Genomic DNA, 18,587 nt, shown 5'->3' on the forward strand with positions numbered 1-18,587 from the left:
TGTTAAATCCTATAACACAATTTGGCTCATTTTCGGGATATATAATTAATTGGAACAAAAGTGAAATTATTCCAATAACGGAACTTAACTTACATACATTGCAACAATCTCCTTTTAAAATAGTCAACGAAAAATTTAAATATCTAGGAATTTATGTGACTAAGAATTATAATTTCGTTTTTGTTGACTTCTTTATTTAAATTAAATTTTTCGCCTTTACTTAATAAACTGCATAAGAATATTCAGTATTGGAAAACACTTCCTATCTCAATGCTCGGTAGAATGAATGCCATAAAAATGATTTTTCTTCTGCAATTACTGTCCCTTTTTCAATCAATCCCGATATATTTCCCCCCCAAATTTTTTTTTTAAGTTGATTCTATTGTCACAAGTTTTATTTGGGATTATAAGAACTACAGAATAAGTAAAAAACATTATATAAATCCAAGACGAATGGAGGATTAGTTTTACCAATTTTTTTATTTTACTTTTGTGCAGTAAAAATATGAACTTCTGGTTGGAAGATATGGATCAGCAAAGAGATGGAAAAGGACGATTGTTTGCCTTTTGAAATTGGCTCGATTCTGTTAGCTCCCACAAAACGGAGTAAAAAAACCTTTAGTGAAAATCCTATAATATATAGTGGTATATGAATTTGGAAACAATTAAAAAAGACTTTAAAATTGGATAATTTATCACTCTTTCTCCCCATTGTAAATAATCCTTCATTTAAATCCTCTGTGTTGGATAAAGGTTTTGTACAATGGAAAAATTATGGAATTAAAAAGGTGGGACATCTTTATAGAAAAGGTATTTTTCTTTCATTTCAAATGAATTAGCTCAACCTATAATGAAAGATATTTGGGACGAAAGTCTACAACATATACATCAATGCTCGTTAAATGCCAGACATTCTTTAATACAATTTAAGGTACTACATAGACTGCATTACTCTAAAACAAATATAATAGAATTTTTCCAAATATCTCCCCTATCTGTGACAAATGTCAATATTCAGAAGCTAATTTAACTCATAATTTTGTAAATAGTAAAAAAAATTCTGGACGGATATTTTTAAAATTATTTCTGAAGTTGTTAATATCCAATTGGATCCCGATCCAAAACTAATAATGTTAGGGATATCAGAACAAAGCCTAAAACTTACAAGCCAAAGACATTTCCTTGATTATAGTATAATAATTGGAAAATAAATAATATTAAAATTTTGGAAAAACCCAACAACTCCTACAATTAAAATGTGGATTATGGAGATGTTGGAGACCTTACATTTGGAAAAAAATAGACTTTTCTTAATTGACAAACCAGAATTATTTGCTAGAATATGGTCTCCATTTATTGATTTTCTGAAAGGGTAAATTGGTCCAGCACGGAAGCCTGACTGAAACTTGAATCCAGGATTGGATGAATAGTTACGTTTTATAATCTACGGACCTATCCCCAAAACTGTATTATTGGTAATTTGTTCTATTTTTTCATCTTTTTTTCCTTTCTTTCTATCTATAAAAAAAATAAACAAATATAAGCTGTGTTAATATGTAATTGATAAACGAGGACCCCAGCTATTTTGATAGCTAGGATCCCGGTTATTAACAATATGTAATTGATAAACAAATTGTGTTTTGATTACGATATGTATATGCTTCTAATAAAAATATTATACAAAAGCACAAGTGCCCCCTTTCTCAGCCAGGATGAAATCTAGGGCCAAGCGGTTCTGTAGGGCTATGTTGTGAATAGCCTTCCGCTGATAGTTCTGTGATGGCCTCTTTTACCCCGCTCAGGGCATCTGCCATCTCGTTGGCTATTTCTTCCATGGCTGAAGCCATGTTAATCATTTCCTGTGCCAGCTTCGCAGTACCATAGGAGGGAAATGCAAGAACACAAAATCTCTCGGCCCCCGTAATAGCCCGTTTCACATGTCCTTGCCAGGGTTATGAGGGTAAGGATGGCAAGTGTCTCAGGTGGGGTACCACATATACCTGGTCACAGCATCCCCTCCAGGGCATTGGTCTCTCCCATGCCCCGAAGCAGAGACAGAAACCGCTGTCAAAACATCTAGGGGACAGAATTTCATGGCGGTCGCGCGCGCATGCGCTCTCACACACACACACACGGCATCGGAAGCTTCAGCCGTGCGCCCTGTGGACGGTAATTAGCTCGGGATTCTTCCAGTTTCCAGCCCCGTGACATGGATGCTTCTACTACGGGGCCGTTACCATTAGAATGAGTCAATTACTGCAGATCTGTACCACAGATTTTAAAAACACTGGACATCATGCTGGACAACATAATATAGAACAGGACACTTTCAAGCAGCTTGTCCTGTCGTATATTATGCTGTCCACTGTCCAGCATGATGTCCAGTGTTTTTTAAATCTGTGGAACTCGTGGATGCAACTTAGCGACTCGTCGTGCTAACGGCAGGTATCCGGGAAACTTATTAACTCTTGAAAAACTTCAAACATGTTTAAAGATTTCCACGAGTCAAATTTACTCTTGAAGTTAAAATTTGAAACATTTAAACTCGTTGTAAGAATGTAGTGGCCCATGAGTTTACCATAGTGACTCTTGAGTCTACCGTGGGTTTGGCCTGAGTGTCAGAAGTTTAAATGTTGAAGATTAGTCATCTCCGGAGAACTTGGATAGGTGACATTTCGGGTAGGGACCCTTCTTCAAACTTTAGACCCTTCTTTCACCCGAAACATCACCTGTCCATGTTCTCCACAGATACTGCCTGACACGTTGAGTTACTCCAGCACTTTGTATTTTTTCGTAAACCAGCTTCTGTAGTTCCTTGTGTTCCAAAATGTAATGCTTTATATCGCTATCCATCACATATTACCCGGTCTGCGCGCCACAATCTCCCCCTTTTCCGGCGGCTTTAGGGAATACTGTACCCAGACCTTTCCTGATTCTTCCTCCACCAATTCCACTTCCTCAGTCTTTGGAGGGTCCGACACTGCCAAGTTCCGCGACAAAGGTGATCCTCCTTTGCTCAACGGCTGAGTGTTCAGGTGGCTCACGGCTGGTTGCAGGACTCCCAACCATCCCTGGAGGGTGCGCATCGGTGTCAACGACTTTACTTGCTGTTTCAGTAGTCCATTCATGCGTTCGATAAGTCCAGCAGCCTGTGGGTAGTACGGGATGTGGAAAACCCATATAATGCCAGATTCCTCAGCCCATTACTGGACTCGAGATCCCGCAAAGTGGGAGCCTTTATCCATCTGTATTTCCCATGGAATCCCATACACAGTTGCTGTAATCCTTTTACTGTGCTGTCCTGATCGAAGTGGCTGCAGGAGTACATGATCACTACTCCTGAATAAGTATCCACCATGGTTAATACATATTTTTCCATATTTTGTTGTGGGAGTGGCTCGATATAATTAATCTGATAAATTTAGCCGGCCCCGGTGCCACGCCTAATTTGACCTCATGTGCCTATTGGGCATCCAGGAGCTTTATGCGTTGGCAAGCCTTGCAGTTTGTAACCGCCATTTTTAATTCATCATGCGTTAATGCCACCCCTCGTGCTTCAGCCCATTTCCTAACCCCATCCATCCCTTGATGCCCACTCTTCTGATGCGTCCAGTCAGCGAGGTGTTCTCTTTCATTGACGGTCTGCGCCGTGATGCACATAATTTGGACTGCCCTATCAACAGCAGCATCATGTATTGCCTCCTCAGTATCCCGTGCAGTGTTGGGCATCTGCGTGGTAGACCGTAATCAGGCGGTGGTGGGCCTGTTCCCATATATGCTCCCAATTGGGGCGACTCCATTGGGGGCGGCTGTGTATTTCCCAGACAGCCATCCCATTCGCCACTGCCCATGCATCTGTGTAAATCCTTACCGGCCCCACCACGTGTTTAAGGGGCAGGGTGACGGCCACCAACTCAGCCAGCTGACTAGATCCCCCCTCTCCCTCTACCTGTAGGATTTCACCAGAGTGTGGGTGCAGGGCCGCAGCCTTCCACCACTGTTTGCCACTCTTCCATCAGCTGGAGCCGTCCATGAACCACGCATGTTTTTCCTCATCCGGAGTCCTCATCAAAGTGCTTACCCCATGAGACGGGGGAGGGTTCAAGTGGAACATCCTCCTGTTTCGTCCGCAGGGAGGGCCATAACCTGCTCATGCAGACGACACACCCCATTGGGCCCCTTTGCCCTATCGAAAATATACCATTTCCATTTCACAATGGACTGATGTTGGGCTCGGCCCTCCTTAAGTGTGACATTCCCAGATTTAACCTGCTACATAACGGGCAGGTGTGGTCTCATCATTACAGTCGAGGAGGTGGTCTGATGTACTATGGCCAGGAGGGCCCAATAGCAGACCAATAATTGTCGCTCAAAGGGTGTGTGAGGATAGCAAGTGTCTCAGGTGGAGTACCACTTAGGGGGGGAATGTACAGTGCTGGTTGGCCCTAGTGGACACTCTTTCCGGGTAATGTTGGTTCCTTTCTCCCCAGACTCGCTCATCCTCCCCTGACAGTGATGGTTCCACAAAGCATAGATGGCGGGTGTGGGTATCCCATCCACCCTCTCCTTAGGGACCCCGGCCCTCAACAAAACCATAAACATGTCCTCATGGCTGAGACAGGGGCTGACAGTATATCCCCCGGTCCCCACTTTTATCATGTTCTATCTTATGCACCCGGCTACTGTAAGGACCCACCACATGTTCTAGCCCCTCCAGGAGAACTAGGGGCTTCCCCACAGATTTGCCTACAGACGATCCAAAAAGAGGCAGAAGTATACCCTTCAAGTGTGGAGCCGCCGTTTTAACCAGGAATCCTACCATGGTGGAGCATGCTAATGTGCTCGCTCCTCAGGGAATCCCAGCTGCCCATTATAAATGCCACTGATGAGGGCCCACTGTCTGAGAACACTGCTCCCCTCCTCCACCGTGGACCACTCCTCTCTAGGCTTCAGGTCCCAATCCAGCAAAGAGGGGAATTTTCTCGCGATCGCTGTAATCGTGCGCTGCCATACATTACTCTCTGCTCCTCTATGCAACCGCATCATATTATTTACCGCATAGCAGTTTGAGAGGCCGCCTAGTGTTGAAAGTTCCCCATCTGATAGCAGTATTCTTTCTTCCCCCCGTATCCCACATCTTTAATAGCAAGACCGCCAAGGATTTGTCTCCACTTGTGTGGAACTGGTCCCCCAACTCCACTAGGGCTTTATGTGGGAATTCCTGGGTAGTGATGGTGGTTGCAGAATGACCCCCCTCTTCCTCCCCATTCCTCGTGTTTTCGACCAGCGTCGTCATGCGGGCCGGCCGGGTCTGCTTCACTTCCCCTCCTTTATCTGAATAGGGGGCCAATGGGATGGGTGGTATATATGGGGGCAGGGGAATTACAGGACCTTTGACCAACAACTCCTGTTGGTCATCCTCGTCATACCATATGTCCCCCATCCCGCATGTCCGGGCCCTCTCCTGTCGGCCATGGTTAAGCAACGTTGATTCAATTGCTCTAAATTTTGCTCCAATTCAATTATTCTCTGCACTTTCTTCCCCATGACCTCATGTCGGTTCCTAATTATGATGGCTAGGAACCAGAAAGCCCCCCGTTTACTCCCCCTTTTGGGGGGAAATCCACTATCCCGCAGCACTGAAACAAGATGGTAACCCAATGTAACATGTTGGGGATCGGTGTTGTCTGACCAGTCGATCGGCGTCTCGTGAGCTGCCAGGAGCCAGAACCCCAAATCCCTGGGTATTGTTGGTCCACCCCGGAATGCGGTACTCCTCTGGACCGTTTGATTTGTTTTTACGAAACAAAGCGCTATCAGCTGCAGACTGACGAGTAAAGCAATACACGCAGCACTACAGACTTGGTGTGTAAAGGTAATACACACGGCGCTGCCGGTTTGGCGTGCAAAGCTTTAACCAGAGCGCTGACAGCTTAGCCCATGGGAATTTAAACAAAGCCCTATCGGCTGCAGCACTATGGGTTCTAAATATAACGCTACCGGCAGCAGCGCTATGGGCTTTAAACATAGCGCTATGGGTTACAGACTGTTCGGGCAAAATTCTCGTATAACAGGCGAGGACTCAAAAAGGTTAATTCCCGGCATGACCAGACTGTCATATGATGCAAGACTGGGCTTGTATTCACTGGAATTTAGAAGGATGAGAGAGGATCTTATAGAAACATATAAAATTATTAAGGGATTGGTCACGCTAGAGGCAGGAAACATGTTCCCGATGTTGGGGGAGTCGAGAACCAGGGGCCACAGTTTAAGAATAAGGGGTAGGCCATTTAGAACTGAGACAAGGAAAAACTTTTTCACATAGGGAGTTGTGAATTTGTGGAATTCTCTGCCTCAGAAGGCAGTGGCGGCCAATTCATTGAATGCATTCAAAAGAGAATTAGATAGAGCTCCTAGGACTAGCGGAATCAAGGGATATGGGGAGGAGGCAGGAACGGGTTGCTGATTGTGGATGATCAGCCATGATCACATTGAATGGCGGTTCTGGTTCGAAGGGCCGAATGGCCTACTCCTGCACCTATTGTCTATGTACCTACTGTATATATATATATATATATGTCACACATTCCAGTGGCTATTGAGGCCAATGTCACAGCTATAAGAGGACCGTAGATTATTAATCTCAGGTAGGTGCATTGTTTGGGAGGCGGTGTGCACCATGCTGGGTTTAACTCAATATGCCATTTACGTTCTTTATCATTTGCCTCAACTGCATGATTTTGTGCTTCATCCACAAGAACAAAAGACCCCTCTCTACTCCATCATTGAAGTCTCATTCCATTTCGGAAATTGTCTACATTTTGAACCTTCCAACCAAAGTACTGTACATAACCACACTTTCATACATGGATGGAATGGGGTCTGTGGTCTTCAAATAGAGAGCATCTGTGATGTCCCTTCTGCATCAATGCAAGATAAACTGCAAAATATTTAAAATAATCCCAGCTCCAGCCTGGAAAGATCCAGATACATAAAATTTAATTGGCATGATGACCTCGACAACATTTTTGGGCCTGACCTGGAGTTGCAGTTTTGGCTTAAAAAGTGACAAGTTTCACGGAAGAACTTAGTAAAACACTAATGTCTCATAGATCCTCACTGCGATTCATGTCAGTAAATTGCTCCTGAACACCCTCATAGATATAACCTCTTTCTACAAGTCCTATTTCTTTGTATTTCAGAATAGTGAAAGGCTTGGATAGAGTTGACGTGGAGATATGTTTCCACTAGTGGGAGAGTCTAGGACTAGAGGTCATAACCTCAGAATTAAAGGACGTTCTTTTAGGAGATGAGGTGAAATTTATTTAGTCAGAGGGTTGAGAATCTGTGGAATTCTTTGCCATAGAAGGCTGTGGTGGCCAAGTCAGTGGATATGTTTATGGCAGACATAGATAAATTCTTGATTAGTACACGTGTCAGAAGTTATGGGGAGAAGGCAGAATGGGGTTAGGAGGGAGAGATAGATCAGCCATGATTGAGTAGACTTGATGGGCTGAACGGCCTGATTCTTTTCCTTATGACCTAAACCTATCCTGCTCTTTTTGTCCTCTATTCATATTCCCAGTTTTCTAAGAGTTTTGTGTACTAGTGTGAATTGTGCTAAAGCTTCAACTGCAGCAATATTTCAGTCCCATCGCCCCATTCCCTGTGGACCTCTGCAATTAGAAATGACGACAGAGATTAACAAACTTGTGGGATCACAGCAACAGCCAAAATAAATCTAATACCAGCTGATCTGCACGTAGTAAATTATCCTTACAGTACAGCTGATGGGAACAACTGTCCTGCATGTTTAACAATGAGCACTCATTTTAGGATTGAGACTTGGAAATCAGAATTCAGATCCTTGAAGATTTAAAGAGAAATTTGAATCCAATCTCTTAACAACTACTTGTTACAATTTATGAGGAATAATGATTCATGTTGTCAGAACAGTATAATGTTAGATATTTTTGCTTCATTCACTCAGTGTACACTATCGCTGGTTGGCTCGGTTTATGTTACTGACGGATTATGTTACATGTGAGCTAATATGAAAGAGGGCAGATCTGTATTCTCAACTTGCCATTGCACAGCCATAGGGGTGGGGCAGAGTTTTGCTATTCCAGGATGGCCAGAACATTCTGCATCTTATTTTAGAATGATTATGTTTCATACTATAAATATTATTTGTTCAGATAAAGGATATTAATATTTAATATTATTAAAACACATTTTCTTTGTCTATTTTGATAGGTGTTACTTTTATCTAGTAAAGATCAATATAAAAAGAGCTATTGCTATTTTGTCTTGAGCCTTATGAAATATTTCCATAATGGAAATATCATGTCACATTGTGCGCTGTCATGTCACATTGAAAAGAGATTCAATGGCAAAAGGTCAGAGGCAGCGTGCGTATAACTCAGTACAGTACTGCAATTCATCAACATCAGTGAACCATCCCATCTTTCCTGACAAATCCAGAACATTGTTTACCTCAACAAAATAGCCTGCTGTGGCTACATAATTGCCAAGTAGTTCACTGAAGTCATAATCTTTACCATAAATTAATGATAATGGAATAGAATTGTACAGTATATGTGCTATTACAGCATTACGGATTAACTCACAGAAATAACATATAAATATTATTGTTCGATACATTGGCTCCTAGCCTCCAAATAATAACATCAGTATTAATTCAGGTTGTTTGATATGTGACACCTTGAAAATTTACATTTTCTGTTACTATAGCCTGGGAGCTGTGTTTACCTACACACCATGTTGTACAAGAAAATGGACTAGGTCCTTCAACACTCAGGACTGCTGTAATAAAAATGTGGCCACATAAAACAATCAGTTCTGATGCAGTTTCACATATTGGATTTTCTCTTGAATGGGAATTTGTTTCTGACATGTATTAAGCAACCACTTATCAATTAATTGATTTCATATTTTATTTCATATTGCTGGGATTCATCTTATTTTGTGAATTGCTTTTCAGTGCACCAGAAAAGAAGATGGAACAACAGCAGTCTCAATCTAAAGTAAATGTAGCACATTATACAAGAATTAAATGAATTCTCCTCATTTCATTGGTAAATATGGGAAGTTTACTCTGGAGTTGCAAGCAGCTGACTAGGATCCAAATGTCCAAAGCCAGAAAGAACAGCATCTGCTCTGAGTAAAACAAGTTAGGTTTTACTATGGCAGGAATGTCTGGGCATAATCCGGAAGACGCAGGATCATTTCATTCCAAAAAGGAAGAAAGATTCTAAGGGGAATAGGAGGCAACCGTGGCTGACAAGAGAAGTTAGGGATAGAATAAAACTAAAAGAAAAGATGTATAACACAGCAAAGAGTAGCCGTAAACCAGAGGATTGGGAAACTTTCATAGGACAACAGAAGGAAACAAAACGGGCAATACGGGCTGAAAAGATGAAGTACGAAGGGAAGCTGGCCAGGAATATAAAGAAGGACAGTAAAAGCTTCTTTAGATATGTTAAGGGAAAAAGAGTAGCAAAGTCAAATGTGGGTCCCTTGAAGGCAGACACGGGTGAAATTATTATGGGCAACAAGGAAATGGCAGAAGAGTTGAATAGGTACTTCGGATCTGTCTTCACTAAGGAAGACACAAACAATCTCCCAGATGTACTGGAGGACAGAGGATCTCGTGGCCTACCAGCTGGATCGGAGCGGCCTTTCCTGCCGGGGACCGGGAACCGGTCCAGGGCTGCTACAGCGGCGGGGCAGCGCTGGAGTCACCGCGGAGCGGGCGATGCCTACCTGGGTCACGATTTGGAGCTCCGGAGCGTTGGGCCGCTGCTCCAACATCGTGGAGCTCTGGTGCGGAGAGCTTCCAACGCGGGCGGCGCTGAACAACATCGTGGAGCCTTGCAGAGGGCCGCCAGCAGCAGTCTCCACCCGGCGCGGCCTACGGACTTTGGAAGCCGCCGACTCCGGTAGGAGGGGGCCGACTCTGGTGTCCACGCTGCTGAGGACGTCCCGCAGCCCCGACGTCGGACTTGTATCACCCCGGCGAGCAGTCCTGGACATCGGGCCGCCCGTAGCTGCAACTGCGGAGGGCTTGGGGAGGCCCTGACCACGAGGAACAGTGGAGGAAGAGACTGACTTTGGTGCCTTCTCACACAGTGGGAAACTTTGATTCTGCTGTGTGGGGATGTTTTATTTAAATTCTATAGTGTGTGTTCTTTATACCATTTCTGGCTTAATCCCTCCCTTCACCACCTCCAGTTTAAATTCCAGTTGGAATATTTTGGAGGACCCAAGAACCAAGAACCAAGAATCTCAGGGGGTAGAGGAACTGAAAGAAATTTTCATTAGGCGAGAAATAGTATTGGGTAGGCTAATCGGTGGGCGGCGCGACTCACGTCGCAGCGGCCTCTGCAGTCCGTCCGTCTTTTTATTATTTTTTGTCTCGTTTGAATGTAGTTTTTATTATTTTTTTTGTGTATGTGTGTGGGTATGTGTGTGGGGGGCGGAGGGTGGGGGAAACTTTAAAAATCTATCCCCTGCATGGAGAACCCGACCTTTTCTCTGTCGGGTCTCCGTTGTCATTGGGGCCTAGCACCGTGGAGTGGCCTCCAGCAGGAACGACCTGGGGCTCCAGTCGCGGAGCCTGCGGACCTACTCACCATCGCGGAGCTGGCCGAGTTCGGAGCGGGAGGAGCGGTGGTGGCGCGCTGCTGCGACCCGACCCCGGGGATTCGGAGGCTCCAACCGCAGGTCTGGCAGACAGGAACACCGGGAGCCCGCGGTTCCCTGCTGGGAGACCGCTTTTCGGGGCTTCCGCAACGGTGACTTCACCCGCCCGAGTTGTGGGGTTGAAGATTACCTGGAGCGGGGCCTTACATCATCGCCCCGCGCAGCTTGGAATGGCTGCGGGACTTTGTTAGCGCTCGCCGGGGGCTCCAACAACAAGACCCGGAGCGCGGCCTTGCATCGCCCGGCGCGGCGTAAATGACCGCGGGACAATTACCATCGCCCGCCGGGGGCTTTGACTCTGACATCGGGAGGGGAATGGGGAGTGCAGGGGAGAGATAAGTATTTGCCTTCCATCACAGCGAGGAGGAGATGCGCTGTGATGGATGTTTGTGTAAATTGTGTTGTGTCTTGGTTCTTTCTTGTGTGTATGACTGCAGAAACAACATTTCGTTTGAACCTCAATGGGGTTCAAATGACAAATAAATTGTATTGTATTGTATTGTATTATATTGTATTGTAATGGGACTGAAGGATGATAAATCCCCTGGGCCTGATGGTCTGCATCCCAGGGTCCTCAGGGAGGTGGCTCTAGAAATAGTGGACACATTGGTGATTATTTTCCAATGTTCAATAGATTCAGGATCAGTTCCTGTGGATTGGAGGATAGCTAATGTTATCCCACTTTTCAAGAAAGGAGCGAGAGAGAAAACGGGGAATTACAGACCAGTTAGCCTGACTTCGGTGGTGGGAAAGATGCTGGAGTCAATTATTAAAGAGGTAATAATGGGGCATTTGGATAGCAGTAAAAGGATTGGTCCAAGTCAACATGGATTTATGAAAGGGAAATCATGCTTAACTAATCTTCTGGAATTTTTTGAGGATGTGCCAATAAAATGGATGAAGGGGTGCCAGTGGATGTAGTGTATCTAGACTTTCAGAAAGCCTTTGATAAGGTCCCGCACGGGAGACTGGTGACTAGTATTAGAGCACATGGTATTGGGGGTAGGGTGTTGACATGGATAGAAAATTGGTTGGCAGACCGGAAGCAAAGAGTAGGATTGAACGGGTCCTTTTCAGATTTGCAGGCAGTGGCGAGTGGAGTGCCGCAAGGCTCGGTGTTGGGGCCGCAACTGTTTACCATATATATTAATGATTTGGAAGAGGGAATTAGGAGCAACACTAGCAAGTTTGCGGATGACACAAAGCTGGGTGGTAGTGTGAACTGTGAAGAGGATGTTAGGAGGTTGCAGGGTGACCTGGACAGGTTGAGTGAGTGGGCAGATGCGTGGCAGATGCAGTATAATATAGATAAATGTGAGGTTATCCACTTTGGCGGCAAAAACAAGGGGGCAGGTTGTTATCTCAATTGGGTTAGGTTAGGTAAGGGGGAGGTGCAGCGAGACCTGGGCGTCCTTGTACACCGGTCACTGAAAGTTGGCTTACAGGTACAGCAGACAGTGAAGAAAGCTAATGGAATGTTGGCCTTCATAACAAGAGAATTTCAGTATTGGAGTAAAGAGGTTCTTCTGCAGTTGTATAGGGCCCTGGTGAGACCACATCTAGAGTATTGTGTACAGTTTTGGTCTACTAATTTGAGGAAGGACATCCTTGTGATTGAGGCAGTGCAGTGTAGGTTCATGAGATTGATCCCTGGGATGGCGGGACTGTCATATGAGGAAAGATTGAAAAGACTAGGCTTGTATTCACTGGTGTTTAGAAGGATGAGGGGGATTCTTATAGAAACATATAAAATTATAAAAGGACTGGACAAGCTAGATGCAGGAAAAATGTTCCCAATGTTGGGCGAGTCCAGAACCAGGGGCCACAGTCTTAGAATAAAAGGGAGGTCATTTAAGAGTGACTCACTCAGAGAGTTGTGAATTTATGGAATTCCCTGCTACAGAGGGCAGTGGAGGCCAAGTCACTGCATGAATTTAAGAGAGAGTTAGATAGAGCTCTAGGGGTTAGTGGAGTCAAGGGATATGGGGAGAAGGCAGGCACGGGTTATTGATAGGGGACGATCAGCCATGATCACAATGAATGGCGGTGCTGGCTCGAAGGGCCTAATGGCCTCCTCGTACACCTATTTTCTATGTTTCTTACCCAAGTTTGAATGAGCAAGATTTCAACATTAGTCTCCAGATGTAGTCCCAGCTTGGCATTGAGGTTGATGGCCTAGTTGGGAAAGTGTGAGTGAGTGCATGAGCCAATCTGCCCCTCCTTACTTGGATCTATCTATCAACTGCCTGCATTTGCCCCACCCTTTCCTCTCACCTCTTTCTACCAATTAACTGCCCTCTATTTCAGTGTGAAGAAGGGTCTCAACTTGAAATGTCATTATTCTGAAGGGCCCATGCTCAAAATGTTATCAGTCCATTTCCCTCCACAGATCCTGCCTTATCCATCAAGTTCCTCCAACCATTTGTTTTTTGGTCAATGGAAAGCAGAAAGTAATAAGATACAAATAATTTTAAATCTTTCCCATACAGTGTGTTCTACTTGAGGTATTGGGTTTCATTATTGAGGTGACAGGAGTAGACTACATTAAAATAAGTTTATTAAGATCAAGTGAGTGAGAGAAGTACACAACTGCACAAGGAAACTGGAGAAAGGAAGTGGTTACAAAAGCGATTAGTCAATAGATATAGACAAAGCAAAATAGGCATGAACAAGAAGTAGAAATTGGTAATAACAAACGCACAAAGGTAACACAAAACAGAAAGACAAACGCTAGCTAAGAGAAACACTACTAAACCTTCTGACTTGCCATATTCAAAAAGCAAATATTGCAGATGCTGGAAATATGAAATCATGAGGATATTTAGCAAGTTAGTCAACATCTGTAGAGAGAAGAAAACAGCTAAAGTTTCAGGATGAAAATCTTTGATCAGAAGCAGTAACTTTCTCTCTCCACATATGTTGCCAGACCTGCTGTGTATCTCCAGCATTTCCATTATTAATTCTGATTTATTGTGTTTTGATATACGAGGTCAACTAACAAAGATATATCTTAATGTTGGACTGTACTAGATAACCATCAGTTAGCCTGGTTTCAGGAAGGGAGAATTCTATTAAACCAGCCATCAAGTAAATGGCAGTCTGATTGGATTGTAGAAAACTCCATTAAGGCAGCTCAATTTACAAAAGGCATACGAGAAAAAGTTTCCATGATGCAAAATACCCATTGTGGCTGTTGACACAATACCTCTGTATTCACTGATCTGCAAATTAAGCAACAAATCTTAAGCAAACAAATTAAAAAATCTTTAAATAAAGCAAAGTGCTAAAAATAAGATTTGTGTCCTTTATTTTCATATCACTCTGGCCTTGCTTGTTTATTGATATAGGTACTGGTTTATTTTTATCACATGTGCCAAGGTACAATGAAAAACAATGTTTGCATGATATCAAGTCAAATCACACCATGTATAAAGTTGTAAAATGGAGTGAGAGCGGAATTTGGCTACGCAGTCAGGAATTTATAGGCAGTGCAGTAAAGGGCCTGTCCCACGAGCATGCGACTGCATGCGGCAAGCGCGACCTAACGTGGTCGCTTGAGCCGTACGGCCTCGCGGGGCCGGTCCCACTTCGATCGCCGGAGCCGTATGGAGTTGTGCAGAGCTGGTCCCGACATCGAGCGGGGCTCCGAAAAACTGACACTGTTCAAAAATTCCGCGCAGCAACGGCCTGCCGGCCCGCAGCCACATTGAGGCCGTACGCACCACCTCAACGGGCGTACGCACCGTCTCTATGCTTCCGATTTGGTCGCTTCCGGTTTGGTCACGCTTGCCACATAAGGGCCTGTCCCACGAGCATGCGGCAAGCGCGACCAAACCGGAAGCGGGGGCCACGCGGAGGTTGAGTGATCCCCGTACAGGGCCTGTCCCACCATCATGCGACCGCATGCGGCTAGTGCGACCAAACCGGAAACGGGGGCCGCACGGAGGTCGAGTGATCCCGTACGAGTTGACGTGAAGTTCGAGCGAAGATTTACCTGCAAATAGATGCCACAGCTCTAACTTGGCCAGGTCCCATTTTATATTAATATTGACCTTCCTCCAATCCTGGGCCTTAATTTCTAGGCCATTCACCTCTTTATAATAACTACATGGAAACTAGCACTGAGTTACATCTCATCATTACCCTGAAGCAAAGGTGGAAATCGCTTTCAAAACATGGGGGGAGACACAATTTCCTGGTGGCCCGATGACAAGTGTGCATGACAACTAATCATTTTATCTCCTCCTACTCCCCTTGACAACAAGAAGCAGATTTATTTATTGTTTAAACACAGTAATACCGTTTGGTTGCCTGCATAACGCACACAAGCTCTCACACACAAAAACGCCAGATAATCTGTATTTTTTCAGTGTATTTGCAGTTCATCTGTTTTTTTTTAACTTTGCGCAGTTAAGTGCCATTTTTGCAGCGGTGTAGAGTAAGTCGTACTTTATTTTCCCCCCGCAGACAATATATTACTCCCAAATCACATGCCTTACCTCTATTACCCCTCTATATAAAAACAAAGTGTCAATGCCTCTTCAAGGTCTACTAATCCGCCCATAGCTTTAGCTGCAGTTACAGCTGAAGGGATTTGGCGCTCGGAACAATGACTGCATTAGAAGATCATCTAAGCATCTTGAAATCATTCTCATGAGCACAATCATAAGTAGTGAAATATAGCCGGGCAACGCGATATCTATCAGCTCACGTTGTACAGAGTGGAAAAGAATGAAATGGAAATTTCAAATTATTTAACTGCAACTTTCCCCCTTCCCCGACACAAAGGCAGCAATAACATATTTGCCACATGTTTAATCTTCTCCCCGAATATGCATAAAAGAGGCAGTATTTATATTGCTGGAGATGCTCAGCGGGTGCAGCAGCATCTATGGAGCGAAGGAAATAGGTAACGTTTCGGGTGAAACCCTTCTTCAGACTGAAGTATTTATATTTAACCTCCCCCTACTTCTGCAATATTCAGCAAGCCAACCTGGACAATTACTTTGGTGTGAAGTTGTGTAGGTAGGAACTTCAGATGCTGGTTTAAACCGAAGATGGACACAAAAAGCTGGAGTAACTCAGCGGGAAAGGCAGCATCTCTGGAGAGAAGGAATGGGCGACGTTTCGGGTTGAGACCATTCTTCAAACCTGAAGACTGAGTCTGAAAGGCCTCATCCCGAAACATCACCCATTCCTTCTCTCCAGAGATGCTGCCTGTCCCACTGAGTCACTCCAGCATTTTGTATCTTTCTTTGGTGTGACATTGGTGTGTCTCATTTCATCGGCTTCATACATTGCGCACATGGAAGAGACGCTAGACTTTACATGTTTACATGCTGCTTGCATCTATCCATCCAAGTGTGCTCTTAATGAAATCTCACATCTTAGCGAAGGAGCATCGAATGGATGTAACCACCGGCTAAAGCAAAGGCTTAGTTAGGACAGGGAAATAATCCCACCACTTAATTAACCAGGTTCCCGAATGTAAGAACTATTTATACATATAATATTTTTCTTTCTAAATCAATGTAACTCTTTTTTGAGTTTTAATGCCGAGCTAATACCCGTCCTGTGGGAAGGGTTTGTGGCAGCTGGTTTCATAGTGCCTTCATTGTTGGTAAGTGCAGACCTTTCACATGGGCCGCTGTCAGTACCAGCTTTCCCAACTTCCATAGCCGCTATGCATTAGTGGAGTCAGACGTGAAAGTATGTCTTGACACTGGCGCTGGAGGTTATCAGCATGGAGGCAGCCATGCTCATAAACATAGCAGGTCATAGAGTGATACAGTGTGGAAACAGGCCCGTCAACCCAACTTGCCCACACTGGCCAACATGTCCCAGCTACACTAGACCCACCTGTCAACATTTTGGGATGTCATGAATTTTTAAAAATTAAGTATGTTTATTTTTGTTAGTTTATCATAAGTTTCTTTATATATGTTTTTGTTGGTTTGTGAAAAGTTTATGTGTGTTGTTTTTCTATCTCTCTCTTTCTCTCTATCCTCCAAGGTTAGTTCTTCTGTTTGCCTTTATTTGCTTTAGTTTTATTTAGTAGATTGCTTGGGTAAGTATACAGATATTGGTCTACTGGTGGTAATAATATCAAATTATACCATTCAGTGTTTCCCAGGCTGCACCACGGGGAGGTTTCTGTATTAGCAGCCTATTTATTTAGTCTTTTTGACATGACTGGTGACCTGTGCCAAGTCATCAAAAGCCTTCTCAACAACAGGCGCTTCTTCGTTCAACTAAACGACAAGAAGAGCAAATGGAAAGCCCAAAAGAATGGCCTACCACAAGGCAGCTTACTGGCCACCCTCCTCTTCAACATCTACACCAACGACCAACCACTTCCCCCACAATGCCGCCGCTTCATCTATGCTGATGACCTCTGCATCACCACCCAACAGGAGAACTTCCAGAAGATCGAGTCTGTCCTGGAAAGCGCCCTCCAAGAGATGACAACCTACTACAATAACAACCACCTGAAACCCAACCCATCAAAAACCCAACTATGCAGCTTCCATCTTAAAAATCGAGATGCAGGAAAACAACTGAGCGTCTCATGGGATGGCCACAAACTCTCCAACCACTTCCACCCCGTGTACCTCGGAGTCACACTCGACAGGACACTCTCTGTCAAAACCCACCTTCAGAACACCAAAGCCAAGGTCAACACTCGCAACAACATCCTGCGCAAACTGGTAAACTCAAAGTGGGGCGTTGATCCACCAACCATCCATGCAACTGCCCTAGCCTTGTGCTTCTCCACAGCTGAATACGCGTGCTCAAGCTGGAGCCGCTCCCAACACACCAAACTGGTTGACACAGCCCTCAACGACACCTGCCGCTTAATCACGGGATGCATAAAGACAACGCCAGTCCCGTGCCTCTACGCCCTAGCTGGTATTGCCCCCCCCCCCCCATATCAGACGATCCATCGTCGCCCAAGACGAGCGGAGAGCACAGGAGATCAATACCAGGCACCCCCTGCACGGACACACAGCACCTCCACCCCGACTGAAATCCAGAGCCAGTTTCTTGCAGACAGTCCCACCTCTCCAGACAACCAAAGAAACAGCAAGGACCAACATCTGGAAAGATGAATGGAACCAGCTCAACACACGAGCCCACGACTGGATGGAGAGAGGAATCACTCCGACTGAATGCCTCGCCAGCGGGCACGACCTCCCATGGCCAACCTGGAAGATCCTCAACAGATTACGAGTGGAGCAGGGGAGGTGCAAAGCATTTATGAAAGCATGGAACTACCAGGCAGAAGACACATGCAGCTGTGGAGCAGTACAGACAATGTCCCACCTACTGGAGTGTGACGACGCCCCCCAGTGCAGCCCCCAGGACCTGGCTGAACCGACCCAACCAGCTGTGACCTGCGCCAGATACTGGCAGAACGACATCTGAGATTGCAACGGACTCGAAGAAGAAGTTTTATTTAGTGTTATTTATCATGTTGTAGCTTTTGAAAGATTTAAGGGGGTATCGGACGGTCATTAAGGGCTCCAGACCATGAGCACGGGCTTCCTGGCATGCAGGTATGGTCCCTCATTCACCCACGTTATTTAGTAATTTATAAACTAACAAAAATAAACATACTTAATTTTTTTAGATCCATATAACATCCCTAAATGATGGGTAAACATTACTAAATAACGTGGGTGAATGAGGGACTATGCCTGCACGCCAGGAAGCCCGTGCTTACTGTCCGAAGCCCTTAATGACAGTTTTAAGAAATTCTCCCGCGAATTTTATTCAAAGGAGCATGGCATCAGTAATACTTGAAGGTCAAAACACAATTACATTTGCCCCACCCTTTCCTCTCACCTCTTTCTACCAATAAT

Source organism: Amblyraja radiata, chromosome 5, assembly GCF_010909765.2.
Source record: "Amblyraja radiata isolate CabotCenter1 chromosome 5, sAmbRad1.1.pri, whole genome shotgun sequence".
NCBI lineage: Eukaryota > Metazoa > Chordata > Chondrichthyes > Rajiformes > Rajidae > Amblyraja > Amblyraja radiata.